The sequence below is a fragment of the Charadrius vociferus genome, unplaced genomic scaffold, assembly GCF_000708025.1.
Source record: "Charadrius vociferus isolate BGI_N301 unplaced genomic scaffold, ASM70802v2 scaffold82, whole genome shotgun sequence".
Taxonomy (NCBI): Eukaryota; Metazoa; Chordata; class Aves; order Charadriiformes; family Charadriidae; genus Charadrius; species Charadrius vociferus.
The window spans coordinates 1,468,942-1,485,830 of NW_009647401.1; the positions used below are offsets into that span (position 1 = coordinate 1,468,942).

Below are 16,889 nucleotides of genomic sequence, written 5' to 3' on the forward strand. Positions count from 1 at the left end.
GAGGTGTCCCTGCCCATGGCAGGGGGGTTGGAACTTGATGATCTTCAAGGTCCTTTCCAACCTAAACCATTCTATGATTCTATGATTCTGTGATTACATTTGCTTCCTTCTTTTTCTTATTTGAAAAAAGTCCTGAGCAGTAGAAGATGAAAGCTGCCTTTTCAAAGCTCTCCATATGACCTGGTCAAATAGCCAGCCAAACTCTGATACTTTGCTTTCTGTGATTACACACTCCTTCATCCACCAGGATATCATAAAACAGTGAAAGCAATTTCTCTGAAGAGGAAGAGGTCTCCTGCCATTTGAACCTTTCAAAAACTGTAAGAGCTAGGCATGCTTAGTTCCTCAGCACTACCCAACTAGGCCTCATTATGGATGCAGAAAGCAGAGTCATCGTACACTTGGCTGTGTAACCCTAATCCTGAAATGCAGAAGCAAATCTCAGAACACCATGAATATTTTGGAGTGAAAGCACAGGAATAAGGTATTTTGTTGCATAATGATGCTAGTTAAACCTATTTCCTAGGGCTTCCTAAGTTGCTATTTATTTGTCAGCTCAGCTATTTGTCTTTTTTGGGAGAAGAGAGTCAGTCTTTTTGTCAGGGTTTGCACAATTCCTAGTACAATGCACTGTCCCAGTCTTTATTTGGAACTGCCAGTATGTCAGGCAGTATGTCAACATAGTTCAAAACACCACCACGTAACAATAGCAATAATCAGTCACAGACATGGGTATGGCAATTATGAATTAAATACGTAAGAGATTTTGCCAATTCTAAAGAGTTTTCTTTCTCACACCTATTATCACATGTAGAGTTTTTCAGTCTCCTTAGAAGAATATCTCAGAAGAGATTCTAAAGAAATTGTCATCAGAACAGGAAAGTGCAAGCAACCAGATTAGTCTTATTACCTTGATCACCAAAATGCATATATATAAACCAAAGCGTAGTTACCACATCCCAACAAAAAAAAGGTTAGTCTGAAAATGAAAAGTAATGAGAAGGAAAATAACAACAATTCTGCACACAAAGTGCACCTCTACACTGCTTGCTGGAAATGAAGCCAGTTCTGCAAAGTTGTGGGCTGATCACACGTGTATATTTGTGTTCAAGATCATTTCATACTGAAGAGCTGTATTAAATGCACAGACAGCTCTTACAGTCCCTCACCTGGATTCACACGGTAGGGTGGCATCCAGAACATGCACATCTGTGTAGGTTTGTAGGCACACAGCAGAGAAAGGAGCTTTGCAGCTCGCCCTACGAGACTGTGCTCCCTGGACAACACCGCCAGTTACAGGGATATCTCACCAAAAATCAGATGTTAGAGTTCATCTGAGAGAATGCAAAAATTTAAGACGAATTCGGGTAAGAAAAATTCTGAAATTGGCACTTGGTCTAGAAGGCTGAGCAGTGAGCAAATTTACGTTAACGGCAGAAAGAAATCCATCTCTCACATGTCAGCAATTACCACTCTGTCCTCTGACTATAAGGAGGGGTCTTCTGTTACTCTTCGGCTCTTCTTTTGTCTGTGTTTACTTGGGAAAGTTCTATGGTAAAGCGTGTAAATTGGGTGAAAAACATTTTCTGTAATACAACATATGGGGAAGTTTCATAAGTGCTTGGGAACTTAGGTTATTGAAAACAGAGGATCTCTGCTGTGCTCTGAAGTTATGCCAGTGTGATCCTGCCACAAATTAAATCTAAATTTTAACCTAAGTTTTGTTGAACAGCTCATGTAAAGAAGGTGCTCTGGAAAAATGAACCACGGAGGCTACAAGCTAAAATGCAAAGAAGACATTTTAGCAGTTTGGACAGCCCCATGCTTGCCTTTCTCACTCTGGTATGAGTTTGCTCTGCCATAAACCTTCACCTAGTCTTTACTGGTATTTTGACCATGCAAAGATGAAGATGAGGGGAAGGAGAATATTGCAGCACTGGGTGGAGCAGAGTGCCCAGTGGCTTCACTGATTACAAAATGTTCAGACAACCTGTGACTGATCCCCATGCCTCATCCAAAATGATGACTTTTCCCCATAAGTGAAACTTGCTCAGCTTCTTAATGGAAATGCTTATTCCCAGCAAGGGAAGGGGCTGTGGCTCTTAGGCTGACTCAAACCCTTCACATACAGATTGACTTACAAGTAATATTTAAAGATTCCCTATGCTAGTGTGCTGGTTTTGGCTGGAATAGAGTTAATTTTCTTCATAGGTATTCCATACCATGTGACATCACACTCAGCATATAAAGCTGAGGGAAGAAGAAGGAAGGGGGAGGATGTTGGGAGTGATGGTGTTTGTCTTCCCAATTAATCGTTACATGTGATGGAGCCCTGCTTTCCTGGAGATGGCTGAACACCTGCCTGCCAATGGGAAGTAGTGAATGTGTTCCTGGTTTTGCTTGCTTGCATGTGCAGCTTTTGCTTTACCTATTAAACTGTCTTTATCTCAACCTATAAGTTTTCCCACTTTTACTCTTCTGTTTCTCTTCCCCATCCCACCAGGGGAGAGCGAGCGAGCGGCTGTGTGGTGCTTAGCTGCCGGCTGGGGTGAAACCATGACAGCTAGAAATGTGAGAATCTCATTCTGAAATGACGTTTAACAGTCTTCAGCTCATTATAAATATTTGATCACTGGGATGCATTTTTAACCAGCTACCATGAACAAACATCCAACTCTTCAACATTTATCATAAATGTCACTGAACCAGCAAATCACCTGCAAATTAATGCCACAGCAGTGCTAATGGGGTCACACAAGAATCAATTCTTGGTCCTACACTAATTAACATTTTTTGCCACTGCCTGGAAAAAAACATAAAATAATATTGGATAAAGACTGCAGATAGAATAAAGGTTGGAGAAATGTTAAATGCTGAAAAGGACGGTCACTGGTACAAACATTGGTGCAATCAAATAATATCTGTTTTAATATGACTAAATGTGAAGATACATATGTAAGAACGTGGAGCAAAGCTGTGCTAACACAATAGGAAAACAGCCGAGAAAGTAGAGAATCTTGAAAAGCTGCATCTCTGAAAAAGACTACAGGGTCATAGAAGATAATCAGATGAAATAATGTCCAAGTGTAATTTTATGACCAAAAGGCTTAATTTAGTCCTAGGATATAGATATCAAAACTGAGATTCACTGTGCAATAACTAGAAAGGATTTTCTTCTCCACAGTCAAACCACCCTCAGACAAATGGAATGAATCACTTTCAAGTAGTGCCCATTTTTCTGCTTTGAAGGAGGCCAAATTCCTAACTTAGGTTAAATGCTTAATTTTTAGATGGCTAAATGATATCAACCCTAAGCATGCAGATTTGAAAAAACAACACCAAAGCATTGATGCTGGACTCTTGAATTTAGCATGGTAGTAAGAACATACATTTCCTGGCTGGTACCTAGCTTCCAGCAAATTCAGATGAGAAAGGAGATGCAAATTTTTAACTGTTCCTGGGACAATTCAGGAAGAGTTGTGGTAGACTGTTCTCAGCTGTCAATTTTTAACACAGACCAGCACCCTTTTCTGAAAAGTAGGCATCGGTGTAAATAAAATTGCTGGGGTTATTTTATGACCCATGTTATTCAGGAGGCCAGACTGGTTGATCATATTATACAGTTCTGTTTTCTTAATTTCTGAATGCATGAAACCTGACCAAAGTGTGGGAACTCGGTGACAATACTCCTAGAAGCACACGACAAGGAAAAGGAACCTTTATCTATGTGTGTGTATCATCAAGGCAATGTTTCAGTCCAAAACTCTTTCTGGGGCACTGTTACTGGTGCTTCTAATTAATCATTTAATCAAAGATGTAAACTGCTAGCATCTGTAAAAATTAAAATAATTCAGCCAAGCCTGTAATATAAAACACTCTTGGTAATTAGGCCAGTTGTATGTCATCATCAGTTATGCTTTACAGGGATGTAGAAGCCTCTCATTATACACAACACTGATGGAAACAGATGCATGGCAAATACTTTCTAAGTGCAAGTACTCATGTGTGACCTAAGCAAAGAGCTTGGTTATTCATTGGATTCATTGCTGAGGTGGCCAAAGTCAATTAACACAGCCATACAACTAGGATCAGACAAAGCAAAATAGAATTGATATCCACAGGTGTCATTCTACACATCTCAATATATGCTGTTAATACTAGCAATGAGAAAAAAAAACATATAATATGTCAAAACATCTCAGCAGAAAAAAAAAACACTTCAGAAAATACACCTGCACATCTAAAAGGTTAATCCATTGCCCTTTGCTTCAAAATAAGAAATGCAGTTCTTGGAACTCTTAACTACGGAGTATTATCAAAACTTGGATCTGCTAAAATGCCAGGGGGTTGCATTTCTTGATATTACAAACACTGCAGTAAGAGAAAAATAAACCTCCAGTTTGTAGTGAACAAACATCAAAAGCCTGGTGTTCTTGTTCCTGGCTAGCACTGATTCCACACGACTGAGAAGAGCAGCTGGGCTGGTCCCAGAGCCCAGCACACCCTATAGGTGGGTGTTCTCCTGTCAAGTGACTCATCTCTATTTAATATGCAGTGACATGCACCGTAAAATATGGCTATAAATGTGTGCAAATTAGAGGGTCTAAAAGATTAAGGGGGCTCAAAACATGCCATTCTGCTCTCTGGAGTGTAGTATACTTCTAGGGCAGTTCAGAGGTAGAACACAACTAGCACGCTGGTAGTCAATGAGGAATCAGCTGGCTGCCTTGCACAATCACATACAGTCTCTACTCCTGTCCAGCCTGGCCACAGAAGCCATTTGTCGGGCAGTATTTGCCACCACTGTACTGTGCATAATACTCTCTTTGTTGTACTTTGTTCTTTGTATATTACGCCCCTTACTGCATGTGAGGTATCTGCCTGATGGAAGGTTTAGTACTTTGCACACAGGCACACACACACTTACAGCTGTATCGCCCAGAACGCAACTAGTTGCACAAAATACCACATGTATCAGGGAAAATGCTCTGCTTGATAGCACGTACCTGCCTCTGAACTTCCTGTTCACTCGCTGTGTTTTGCCTGAGAAGAAAGACAGCTTGGACAAACGCTGAACTCTCCCTGTTTAACAGAAATAACCTGGACATCATTTCCTTTCTCCCCTTACAGAACTGACCTTTTCTAACCCCTGTATGCTCTGCTGCAAAATGAGAAATGAGATTCTGCTTGTTATTAACAAGTACAGACCCCAGAGCTGAGAAATATCACAGACTAGTTGAGTCTGCAAGGAATCTCTGGAGATCTAGTCCAGTTCCCCTGTTCTGAGCAAAGTCAGCCAAAGCAGGCTTCTCAGGACCATGTCCTGGGGGGTCTTGAATATCTCCAAGGATGAAGTCTCATCCCTCTATAGGCAACATGTTCAGTGTTTGACCACCTTCACAGCAAAAATGTTTTGGTTTGTCCTGTCACTGGACACCACTGAAAAGAATGTGGCTCCTTCTTTACACTCTCCTCTCAGGTATTTATACACATTGATAAGATTCACCCCCCATACACACCCATTTCTCTCCTGTCAGGGCCCTGAGGGCACCCACAGGTCTTACATAGTGGCCTTGGCCAACCTCACCTGGGCCCTCCCCATACACCCTGCCGATGGGCTCTGGAGCCCCATTCCAGCTCAGCCCTGGGGGCTTCAGGTCCTGCTTGAGATATGTGAGAGCAGTACTGGTCTCCAGCTCACCACAGTTGCCCAGCCATAGACCCTGTCGATCCACCGGTGGATTGGCTTCCTGGCTTCACCTCAGACCTGCCTTATCACCATGAATCTGCCTGATAATCTAGACTCTTGTTTGAACCTGGCCATGGTCTCTGGGTCTGCCCTACTCAGCCTGCTGGGGTAGGTAGCCTGTGGGACTGGGCCTTGGCTGGCAACACCTCTGCCCCACCAGCTGTGTTATCCCCCAGAACTACCCATCCCACAGGAAGCAGCAAGCCTTGCTGCTCCCCAGCATCTCCAGGTTGAACAGTGCCAGCGCTCTCAGCTTCCCTCATTTGACACATGCTTCAATCCCTTAATCGTTTTCATTGCCCTTGCTACAGTATGTCCATGTCTCTCTTGTAATGAGGAGCCCAGAAATGGACCCAGCACTCCAGGTGTGGCATCACCAGTGCTGAGCAGAGGGAAGGATCACCTCCTTTGACCTGCTGACCTTGTTCAGGTCAGTAATGAAGGTGTTAAACACAATTGGCCAAGTGTTGACCCCTGGGGTCCAGCCAGAGGCTGGAGTGTGTTAATAGGCCTTAATTACCCTGATAAGTTTCCCAGGGGCTTTCACCCACAGCCCTGCCCATGAGTACAGAAGCTCTACCTAACCTCAGATACGGACCTTGAGTCCCTGCCTGAACTACAGCATAGCTGTATCAAGCTCTGTCATAGCTGTGCATGGCCATGGACCCTCTTGATCTTAACCCTCATTGGTGGCCTGACTTCCTGGCTTGACCTTGCATTTTCCTCATCACTTGCCTCATGATGACTAGACCTGTGGATCAACTTCCTGGCTTAATCTCAGACCTGTCTTGTCACCACAAACCTGTCAGATGATCTGGACCCTTGGTTGATCCCAGCTTCTGTCCCCAGGCTTGTTCTAGTCACTTTGAACAGGGCCCTGGCTGGTGGGGTCCCCGCCCTATGGGGGCTTGTGCTCCTGGCTCCCAGTCCCTCAGAGCAGCTGGCCCTTGCTGTTCCCTCACAGGTACACCACTAGTCACCAGCCTCCAGATGGACTGTGTGCTGCTGATCACAACTGTTTGAACCTGGTACTTCATCAGCCAGTTTTCAGTCAACCTCACTGTCCAGTTATTTAGTCCATACTCCATCAGCTTGTCTAGGACAATGTTATGAAAGAGCTTCCCTGCACCAGTGTGCACACATTTTGCCTCATCTTTATTTTGCTGCTGATGTACCTGTAGAAGCCCTTCTTGTCACCCTTTAATGTCCCTCACCAGATTCAGGTCCACGCGCATTTTGGCTTTTCTAACCCCATCCCCGTATGTTCTGACAGTGTCTCTATATTACTCTAGGATCACCTTCACTTGATTTCCTGCACACTGGGATGGACCATTCAAAAATTCACAATGCTTCAAACAATAGCCTCACCACACTGTATTATCTTTTATTTTTAAGTCCTACTGGAGACAAACACAAGAGACATTACAAAGCATTTGCAACAAAACATTAAGTTGGCTTGCCTCTTTGTTTGGGGCAGGAAAAAAAAAGATGGCTTAGGCAACAACTTTGAAAGAAAAAGACCAAGATTTACAGCCCAATCAAAAGCCCAGAGTATCACATCACATCACATCCTTTGCATGCTACTATGTGCCATTCGGATACTAGTTATCAAACATCCTCCCTCAGGAACTACTTATTAATCATGTATAGCACCACATAAAGAAGCTATACTTGCTTCATGTGGCTTTTCTGACTCTGTAAGTACTGGCCACCTAAGTTCTCATAACCATCATTTAAAAAAGTAATCAGTAATACATTGAATAGTAAATATAGCAATTTCTGTGATAGCTTTGTTGCATATGTCTCTGTTGTCTATATTCCCATGTGAGGTCTTGCCAGTCTCTTTCACCTGTTTTAACACTGGAAACTGTACTGAGGTTACTCCCTGAGGGCCCATGACATGCTCCAGAACAGCCATCTGTACTATGACATGGCAAGGTTCTCCTTCCTCACACTGGCAGCTGAGTTCAGCCAAAACAGAGGACAGTGCTTACCTCCATGGTGCTACTTTCTGCTTACTCTCCTAAAGCCAGAACAAACTACCTGGGGGCTGTGAGGCTCTACCAAAGAGCTATCAGGACCATGAGTACCTGAAAGACGCATTGGGAAATTCTATATGCAGAATAACTAATAAATCTACCACACTACAGAGTCACCTGTTTTTTTAACTGTAGACTTGCTAGCAGAGAATGTAAACACAGAAAATTGTTTCATGTGGGGTTGCTGAAGAGCTCAATTTAAGACTATGAGAAAGACAGCCCTGAAGCCGGCAGTGTGCACATGCACTAAAGAGAAACAAAGCTATGGTAATTTTCCTTTCCATCTGAAACAAGCTCAGCTTTCACCTGTATCAGCACATTGCAAATGCTCTGTTTCTGCAGGTGTTTCTTTGAAGGGACTGGGGCACTTAAGCAGTGGACTGAACACAATGGTAGAAGGGACAGAAATCATGTATTACTATTATTCGTCAAAGCCTTAGTGAGACTTCCAGGAAGATGATGACATTTGGTGTATATTGATTCTATATGAAATCATGTATCTGGACCTCTGCTTCAGCACTGAGAAAATGTCTCTGTTCTGCTTCCACAAAGCCTTCCAGCTGATAAAAAGCAATTTTTTCCAATCCAGGAAATCACCTGGATTTCCTCTAAATCTAGAGAATCCTGGCTTGCCTCTATATGCCCATCCGTGCTTTTGTAGCAATACAAAGAGGTTGAATTTGTCCTCTCTATCATGCAACATCTTTCTTTAAGAAACTAAGCATATCATACACAGTGTCTTACAAAAAAAATCCAGAGGCTTGCTAAAAATGACACAGTGGGCATAAACAAAATGATAGTTGGAATTTAAAAAGCATAATATATTATTAAGAAAACTTAAGCAAAACAACAACAAAAGAAACAGTGTGTATTATGTACTGTCTATGGATACAACTATGGATGCAATTGTGAAAGGTGGCATGACAGCTATAGAAAAGCCAGCTAAACCAGGGAGCTTGAGCAATCAAGGTGGTAATTCTATGCTAAATTATATATATGGACACTTGAATATTCATTTGAGTAAAGAAATACTAAAACTGGGAAGTGCAAAAATAAAAACTTGTCTTCTATGATTGAGGATCATTACAGAGTCCTAAAAACTTTACCTTTTCCTAGAAAATAAGTAAACTTTTCAGGCTTACAAACAGCACAATGCCATCTCCAGTGATTAGGAGATGACTGAATATAAACCAAGCAATACTGGGTTTCCCAAACTTTCCTCCGCTTGTTAATGTGGCATCACACTGTGAGGACCTCATTGAAGTCGGTAGTAAGATTCCCTGCTTTGGTAATGAGATATAAAAGGCCTTCTTTCTCCTTTAGATCTCGACAAAGTATTACCCTAAAGTCTGTAGCAACAGAGATGCATCTTTTCCATCCTGCCCCACCGTGTTTTCATGCTCACAAACCATTTTCTGTAGTAGCCAGTTACCATCCACCACCTGAGCCACAGTTACCTCACTGCCCATTACTCCCACAGACAACTGGGCATGCCAGTTGTATTGGCTTTACCACTGCTGGTGACAGCCCCTTGCCAGTAATTCTCAGCAGCAGGGATTCACACGGCAGCAATGGACTGGACTTGCTGTTCTGTGTCTCATTTGCCGTCTCATCTGGCTCCATACCAAGTCACAGACCCTTCACCTAGTTTTTACACTAGTAAATGAAATGGTCAGGGACTGTTCTCAGGACCTGATGCCAACTGGCACTCCACAATTCAGTTTCCTTTCAGCTAAAATGACAACACAGCTAAACTTCCCTACAGCTTCCTTTCAAAAAAGCAGGACCACATCCAAACTGCCAATCAGGAATGAGCTCTGACCCAGGCTAGACCCCAAATCATGCCCAAGCACTGAAGCAGTGGTAGCTGATCCAGGCCAAAACCATCCGAGGGATGTGCTAACAATTGCCTGTCAGTGTGTGGGCCCTTCTTTAGCCTGATTTACTTTATAATTAGTTTTCCAGTAATGGAAGCAATTTTGTAGCAAAGGACAAGTTTGAGAAGAACGATCCAAGCAAAAAAAAGGGTCTCAGGTACTGACTTGAGACCAGGATGTAGGGACTCATGTCCTTTCTCTAAAACATAGTTTCTATGCGTTTGAAAGCTCAGCTCTTACTCTGTGCCTCCATTCTGGTTAGGGTTTGTTGGTGGGGTTTTTTGTTTTGTTTTTTTAAGATGGTCATTACTTTTTTTTTTCTTTAAGGTAGAGCTTACTGCAAAGAGACTCTGATTTTACCTGAAGACTGTATGTAGTATCAATAACAACTGTGACAAGAGAACTTGCAAATCTAAGGCTGCTGATATCCATCCCAGAAAGGAAGCAAAACAAGGTGACATTCTGCCACAAGGAAGGAACTATCATGCCCCCATCAAACCAGAGTAGCAGCATTATGTTTACAGATTCAAAAGAATTGATCAAACTTAACTTTATTTTGTGATGGCTAAATTCCATTTTAAACATATTCCAGATACACTCTTTTTCACTACAGTTGCCACTCTTTCAGTATTACTTCCCCATTACCAAGCAATTCTGCCACTCCTTTAGCACATCCTTGCAAATTTTCAGACAGTTCAATAGGAATCCACAAAGCAGCACACCAGGTTCAATGACTCTGTGAAAAAAAATGCCCCCGAGGCACCTTTACTCACAAAACCTCTTCACAATATTTATGGAGTTCTATTCTTTTGAAATGATTCACTATTTATTACATACGTTTTGGAGCTATATTATTATTGACCATTAGGCTGTTTATTTTCAGTTTTGATAAACTGTCTCGAAGCAAATGGCTCATGTGAATTGCTGATGGCTGTTACATAATTACAATGTAATTTTATGAGGTTTAAGCATAAACTACTTCTCAAATGCACATATTATTTTTCCTGTTTATCGCATGACATTTTCAGAGAATTACTACAACAGATTTTGTAACAGCAACTAATTTCTTTCTCCATTATGATTCTGTTCTCATATTCAAAGAACTGAACTGAAGCAAACTCTGCTTATCCTGCTCACTGTGAAATCACAGTGTGCCCTGTACGAAGATGTCATGACGAGTCACACCCTCACAGATGACGAATAGCATCCCTGCTGAGTAGTGTTTTTAAAGGAACACAATATTTGGGCAGGATACCAAAGGCCACAGAATTTCACATAAGCAAGTCTGACAGAAGTAAATGGGCGTTCTGCATCTGCAGGGATGCGGCCCTTAGATAATCACTGAACTGCGCTTGGAGACAGTGGACTTTTTTGCTTTTTCCCATATAAACTCAGGCAGAGAGACTTGTTTCTCATCTCATTTTTAAAAAGCATCCTCATTATCCTGTTGTTATTTTCACCAAAGCGAATTGAATTTTCATGAGACGACAAACTGAGATTCCAGATCATGGAAACCCTCTGCTTAAAGATACTTTTAGTAGAAGTGTTGCTGATAGCCTTGGTATTTGGGTCCTCCAAAAGACCCAGGAAGGAAACGAACTTGTGAGAGACTTATTAAATCCTCCCCTGCTGCCATCTGGTGCCAGGAGCAAGTAAATTACTGTAACTCTTCAAAGAGTACTGCTTACTACACCGATCCTGTGAAGCTGAGCAGCTCCATCAGCAGGTGTACCAGCATCTCATCTCTCTCTACCATGTCCCTGCTCCCTCCGTTACCTGCTGTTTGAAACGAGGCTCAAACTCTGAAAATAAATGAAAACATGAGGTGCAATTAGGAAGTGCTTGGGTAGACGGTATGATGAAGAAGGCTCAAACTTTCCCTTTCAAAGCAGCACAACTAAGCGTCCATCTCCAGTGGCTTGTATGCATGCAGCATGGGAAACGAACAGAAGCTAGAAATCCATGCACAGTTACAGAGCTGTGACCTCACTGGGACCACAGAGATATGATGGGATAGTGCAGCCATGGATCGATACAAACTCTAAAGATGAGGAAGAAGGGTTGTGCTCTACACAAAAGAGCAGTTCAATTGCATGTAGCGTTGCTTTGTAATGGGTGATGGACCAGCTGCTGGCTGTGGGTAAGAATCAGAGAACAGAGAAGCATGTGTGGCATCATTTGGGGTATCTCCTACAGACCATCTGATGAATATGAGGAAATAGATGAAGCGTTTTTTAGACAACTTGAAGAAGTCACATGATTTCTGTCATGGATTGAAGACAATTTTTGCCACAGGGGATAAACAAGACTGCTGTGGGGATCACTCTAATGGATATCTTGCAAATAAGAAAGCGCTGGTCAGGGGGTTGATGGCCAATGGTAGCACTGGCAGCCCCAGCTGTGCAATGGTGAAGTTTGAGGTCCTAAGAGAAGTGACCAAGACAAATAGTGGACAAGAAAGTTCCGCTTCTGAAGGCATGCAAAAATGTAATGCTGCTATCAAATATGGTCGCCTTGACTATTGGAAACGCTGCAAACCACCAGTTCCTTATAACCTCACTACATTTTAGATGTTGCAGATTTTCCACGCCAAGCATATGTGTCAGGATGTTATCAACATCGTTAATATTTTGGAAAATTTCAGCAAAATTATTCAGCTCTTTCCAAGAGGAGAATATCCTGGTTTGCTCCTATTAAATTATTCTAGCAACTGTTCTTCTGAGAAGTTCCAGTATGCCTGTGCTCTGCATTATTTTTGTGTCTGTATATGACACATACCTCATACTTTCCTAATTCATCCAAATCATAACGGGCCAAACCATAACCTTTCAAAAATCTTCCATTCCTATACATTACCAGGTAATTATTTCTTGGAGTTTACTGGATTAAATTGCCGAAAATTCTGCATTTACAAACTACCACATCCTCTCCCACCCCAGCTATCAATCTGCACATTTTCTCTAGCTGACAGATTACGTTTCAGCTCCAGGACAGAAGGCAAAGCCTAACTAATCCTGCAATTGTTGCTCCATGTGGGTCTAGATAAAGCTGAGGCTAGGCATTAGAACCAGAAACCTTTTCTCTTAGTGCTCACAGTGATATATTGCCGTTTCCTAGTACAGTCAGTGATCCTGCACTGCTCCCAGTTGAGATGCAAAAGTAAAGAGCTAAGGCTTGGAAACAAGGAAAAGGAATAGAACCAACCAAGGAAGCAGACAGATTTGTATAAGGGGGTGGAAGGATCAGGGGAAAAAGACAAATGTTACAGAAAAGCGAAGCTGTAACTAAGAAATGGGGATAATATACTTGGAGTAGAATAAGAGGAAAATGTACTGGAATAAACTTGAAATCCAGACGGCAGACTGGACCCTGATGAAGAGTTGGAAAGATGAAGGAAAGGAGGGAGAGGGATAAGACTGGGACTTAGGAACCAGAAAACAGAAAAACAGCCAAGCAAAGGAACTATTGTAAGACACACACCCCCCAAAAAAGAGAAGAAAAGACAGACACAGGATCAAGATTGAGAGAGAGAACCTGGAGAATCTGAGACTTTGTGAATTCTAGGAGAAAGACTGGAAACAAGTGGTGTGGTTAAATGGCAGGAGAATGGGCTTAGAGAAAGAAAGGGCTGTGAGAAATGAGAGACACTAGATTTTCATCAGGGAGACATAGTGGGCAAGCTTATACTGGTGATCAAGGGGACTGGGAAAGATAATCCCTTACCAGTTCTTTTCACAGCTCTCCAGTTTTTAGGGGTTTTCTGGTTCGTTGTTTTTTGTTTTGTTTTGTTTTTTTTTCTGTTGGTTGTTGGGTTTTTTGTTTTGTTCTCTTTTACAGCAGCTTTTGGTGTGAAATTTCCAGCTACCCTCCTGATTTCTGTGCAGCCTGAGCACTCAGAGGTGTACGGAGAGCTAATCTGTGTGCACCAGTTACATAAACAGGGCAGGCAACGGTTGCAAGAGTAAGCAGAAAAGTGTAATTACTTCCCTGTGGTCCCACAGCAGGTTAGTATCAAAATCAGGAACAAAATTCAGATTCCTCCTCCCAGCTCGCGTGCCCAGCTCCCCAGGCCCTGCTGCCTTCTTCCATTTCCACACAGCATACAAAACAGACTGACTGACAAGACAGACACCACTCCAGCAAAACACAGACCCATAGAGAAAGGCAAAAACTCCTCTGCCTGCAGTCTGAGCTGACGGGACAAAAAACATCTCTGGTCCACGTGCTGTGTAGCCACGGGTGTTGCAAGCTCTGTACCTGAGCTAATAACCTATGCTTAGAAGAAGAAAATGGTAGCTTGACAACATCACCCTAATACGGCTGTAAGAACTGAGCTGTCTCGCATCCCCCCAGTTTGGAGCACTGCAAGAACAATCTATACCTGTCCATAAAGATATATGGCTCTGAAAACCACTGTGCCTCCTGCAATTACATGTCTGCATTGCAATGAGGATTTTGTAAAGCCCGGTGTCCAATACATCTGTCATATTTTCCCCCTGCTTCATTTTTCTCACAACAAATCACCTCTAAGCACAGGTAACCAGGCGTTTCCTACATAGCTACAGCAAAGGAATGGATTCTTAGTTCATACTGTTATCATTAAAAGCTCTAGAAGAGTTAGCTAGGCTTTACCAAATGGTTACCAACAAATTAATGAACATCCAACTCTTTAACAAATTTTTTATATCTGAAAAAAGACACATCTAGTTACAGTTGGTTTCTCTTTCTTCTAGGAAATTATTTCTCTAGTCTGTTTTCAGCTTCTCAAAAAGCATTACAATTAATAATAACAAATAATAAAGAGAAAATCAGCAGCAGTTGCTACAAATAAATTGCGAGAATTTACAATGCAGATTAAAAATCTTGTGTTTCCGTGTGGATGTATGCAGAAATAACAGTAAATGAAATAGCGGCAGGTTGGGGGACTGAAAGTAAAAGTAATTGATCGAAAACATGTACTTTGCTGGAACACATTCCAAATCCTGGATGCTTGCAAGCTTTTGCTGCCATCAACATCAACTTCCGTTTGTCATGGAATATATCGTAATTATTTTTTTCAAAAGCTCCAAACCAAGAAAGTAAACAGCAACTATTTCTCTGTATTAATGGACAATAAATTCAAAAGTCTACATTCCCCCAAATGTTCACTGGAGAACTCTAGATTTGTCTCTACACAAACACATCTGCTAGCATTTCTCTTTTATATATGTTTGTAGTCAAGTCTAACATGTTTTTCAAAACAATATAGAATCTACACAAAGAGAACTTTGGCTTTGGTCCTGCTCTAGAGACTACCTAACAAAAAATTATGCTTCTGCCTCCAACATTTTCTGTTAAGTTTTTTAACCATTCTCCGCTATCTCGCACCATTCTTTTATAAAGGGGACAAATTTCCCATGGCAGTTACGCATAAATAGATTTTAAGAAGAATGGGAAGGTTTGTGTTTTTGCAGTACATTTGGTGACATAAAAGTACAGAAATCAGTCATTACATACTCTGAGCACTGTTATTATACTGTAAAATAAAAATGCTTCATTGTCTTTGGGGATTAACTCTGCCATTAATTATAAGCTCAATAAAGTCAAGATCACAATCCAGAGAAAAGGTTTGGACTGCATTCCTATTTATGCTGAGTAGAACTTCTTAAGCAGGAGGTTGATTTGTCATAATGGTTGTACTGAAATGAGAAAGGGTTGTAAACCCATGAAACTGGAGGAAATACCTCACAAGCAAACAGAAAACTAACATTATCACTATCTGACAATGACATTTAAGATGTATGAAACCTCCAACTGCCAGAGAAGAAGAAAAAGTATTTGTCACAGAAAAATTCTAAGGCACTTCAGACTGCTTTGGGTTCTTTTCATAGTTGTTTCAAGTTAACATTTTCATCGTTTCTTCACAGATTCTAAATTTCAAATTTGTAAAAATTAGTATTCTTCACCAGCATCCTCCATTGGTCCTCCAAGTCATGGCATGCTTGCAAAGTGCGTAATAATTTGGCCGCACTTCAAACTTGCTTTTCTCCGACTTGCACCTCCTCAACCATCCTCTGACTTCGCCCATGCTGTGCTGTCAGTCCTAGCCTGAAAAGCAGCCTTCTCCCATTGAAAGGGACTCAGCAGCCTGTTTGAAATACATAAATGAATGCTCCTGCCTAATTATGATGACGCATATAATGACTGGGCATAGCAGTTCTCCTCTCCTGTTCAGTATAAAGAAGTATTTTTCACTCTTTGTCCACTCTACCTCTACTCTGGTGTAGAGTCTTATGGCATTTTTACATTCTGGCTCAGGGCCCCTATTCTGTGCCAGTGGGAGTCACCCATCTGTTTCAGCTTCATGAAAATAGTATTGTATAGAAGAGCCCCTGGCTTAAACGTGACGCTTTCCTTTCTTCTGTATCTTCAAGTATCCTTCCATTTATACCAAGAACAAAGACAGAAATGGGCAGACACCTAAGCTAAAGAAAGAAGTGAAAAACAGTATGAGAGCAGCAGAACCACAGTTCAGCAGAGGGGGCCTGAGCGAAGAATCAGGATAAGGAGAAAGTGACTACTGACGACACAGATGAAGCAGCCTATTTATCGGGTTAATTTCCTGCACGTACATAGCTCCCAAAGAGTGTAACCTATCAAATTGCCACTAAACTTCACTGCAATCTGCAGAACCACAGGAAGAAGCAAGGCCAAAGAAGCTTATTGTGGTACAACCTATCACAGGGCAAGAGGAAAGGATCGAAAAATGGGAATCTACAAGAAAATAGAGCCTGAATGGACAAGAATAATGGAAAATTTGGAGTAAAGCCAAGCTTAACAACAAGTTGTAAGGATAATTACAGAAAGATCACACTCTCATAAAGAAGATGGTCCCATAAGCTGAGTTGTATTTGATGGCAGAAACCAGAGTGAAAACAGAAGAAACTCTCAGGTAGAGAAGAGGGAAGCTGAATAAGGCTCAGATTTTATGCCCTTTTCAAATCTGCAATTATCTGGAAAAGCAGTAGAAGGCAGGAAAAAAACACCTGTTTATCCTCTACTAACATGTTTGAAACTCAGTTCCTGTAAAGAAAAAATATGAATATTTTTAATACTGCATCACTAAAAGTAAGCAATTGCAGTTCCTAAAAACAATGTAACTTATCACACAACTGAAAATTTCCTGCCTTTCTTAACAACTGAAATACATCTCTTCTGCTTCATAGATCAAAGTAGACATTGGCA

At 41.6% G+C, this 16,889-nt stretch overlaps 1 protein-coding gene across 1 annotated transcript in view; it reads right to left on the reverse strand.

Annotated features, from left to right (window-relative positions):
• The window catches only part of SOGA3 (SOGA family member 3), a 33,352-nt gene that overhangs the window by 11,914 nt on the left and 4,549 nt on the right, over nt 1-16,889 (reverse strand). The gene's annotated exons all lie outside the window — the stretch shown is intronic.